This window comes from Tachypleus tridentatus, chromosome 4, assembly GCF_004210375.1.
Source record: "Tachypleus tridentatus isolate NWPU-2018 chromosome 4, ASM421037v1, whole genome shotgun sequence".
NCBI lineage: Eukaryota > Metazoa > Arthropoda > Merostomata > Xiphosura > Limulidae > Tachypleus > Tachypleus tridentatus.
Window position 1 is genome coordinate 17010429 of NC_134828.1, and position 2407 is coordinate 17012835.

A 2407-nucleotide genomic window follows, 5' to 3' on the forward strand; every position below is an offset into this window, starting at 1 on the left:
ATCGCGAGAAAAGTTATTTGTGTTAAAATTCTAAGTCAAGTCTTCCGAAATTGAGAATTTTAACATGTAAACTTTTAAGAACAGGTTAGTATACGAATGTATGGTTTTCTTGGTAGTCAGTAATTTTAAATTGTAAACTGTAAGTGTGTGATTATGTGCTCTATGTTAGAGAAAGTGAACAATATTTTGTATCGGTTTTATTTATTTTATACCTAATGTTATAGAAGTTTAGAAAAAATTACCCAGTTTACTTCACTCTTGTTGTATCAGGATGCATGGGAAGCTGCAGAATATACAGCCCAAGGTTTAACTTCACAGGTGCAAGTTAGTTCTGTAATGTAGACAAGCGTAACAGTATATGTGGGGTCGGAACTACTGGTTAATATATTAATCTGTATAATAATGTATTTTATAATAAATCGTGTAATAACAGGTAATATATTTTAATAATAAGTGTAACAGTAGGTAATATATTTTAATAATACATGTTATGGTAAGCAATTTACCTCATTAATTTGTGTACTAGTAGGACCCGTATTTTAATATCATGTGTAATAATAGGTAATATATATTAGTTTTCAAGATACAATGATCATGTTTCATTATATTTAATATATTATTTATATAGAAATTATAAAGCATTATTCTGTTTACCAGAATATGAGGTTTGGTAACTCTACTGGTATTCCTAATTATTAAAGTATTTTTCTATCAAGATGAGTGACGGATAACCACGTGCAAACTTCAAGGACTTCCACATGCGAGATTTTTCAGCCTGTCTTCAATTACACTTTTTTTACGAATATTCGATGTATCAACTTTCTCCAATCAAAAGTATCATTGCTGGCTCCACCAAACCAACTATTTTTATTGTGTTGTTCTCATGTGCTGATTCTATTTCAAGGAAGACTAGTTACCATAGTAACAAGAGAACCAATAAGACAGTTATTCACAGATGAACTTGAATTTCTGTCTTTCACTAAGTGGACAAAAATTGGCTGGACGTAACGTAAACCCAACGTATCTGAACTCAAAGTAGACAATGCAAACAGACGACAGACAGAATTATTTTTTAGCTCCTGAGAGTTCATAGGTCCCTGTGAAACGTGAAAAACGTTATTACGTGAATATGATAAAATAGGGTTAAGCCTGTTTTTAACCAACCGTATATTATAAATTTTGCAAATTGCACAGTGCAATATTAACGTGACTTTGTTTCTATCTTTACTGATTTAATGAAGTTAAAATTATCGTTTGTTGATGTAAGACAAAACTAATGCTGTTTTAATTAGATTTATTTTATCTGTTAATATCCTTCGCATAGTAAGTATAATTAATAGAGTAAGATGGTCTAAAAACTGTATAGTGTATATTCAATTGAGATTTTCATATATAACACTTATAATCATATAACTGTACTTAATGCCACTTTTTAAAATGAAAGACAGGCTATCGAACAGTGAATAAAAGTACTACATTTAACTCAAAATAGTTTTGCATCTTGTATCTCTGACGTAGATCCGAAGAATATGTTCCATCGTCTCTAATTTTGAACTAGTGACCAGAGGAGAGGCAGAACCACATTACAAACAAAAATCCATGCCAACAGTATGACTGCTACCCCTTAAAGTGCAAGAAATATTTTTTTGGTATCGCACAGATTCGAAAGCCAGCTCCGAAATTCATGGCTTCACCACTGGACTAACCCGCGCCTAAACGAATACAAAGCAACAATTTTGATATATTCAACATGAAAGACACATTGTACGCGCATGAACATTAGAATTCATTATTACCATTTTAATGCATTTATAGCTAAAAGTGTGATGCTTTCTTGGTAGCAGCCCATGACGTAAGCTAATAAGCCACTCCTACAATATTATAAAACACCTACTCTTCTGTAATATAGTTTGGTTTTTTTTTTATTAGAAATCTTCCTTGGCTTTCTTAAAACAGTTTACTTTGGATTAGAAACGGTAAAACTAGTCAAGTGAATTTCTTTTATAATGTAATTATGTTCACAATACTTACGGTGGTAACTCACATGCGATCTTTTACTGATAAAACATTTTTTTTTGTTCTAATTCTATGGGAAATTTGATTTAAAAAATAGTACTGTAGTCTGCTGAAAAAAGTTCTGACTCGTGACACGTGCTACTCTGAAGCTCTGTTAGTGTTAAGTAATTTATTATTTTTGTTATTGTTTCAGGCGGATGCAGCGAAGCAGATGGTGGAGAACCAGCGAAGCCACCATGCATTCACCTGTTGGTGGTTCTACTTTCAATTCATTTTATGACCACAATAACGGTCCACAACAGTGATGGTGGAGACATCTAGTCCAATCATGTCGATGTTGTCAACCCTCAGTGGTTCTGAAGCTGTGATCACAGATGTTATTAAGCCGTGC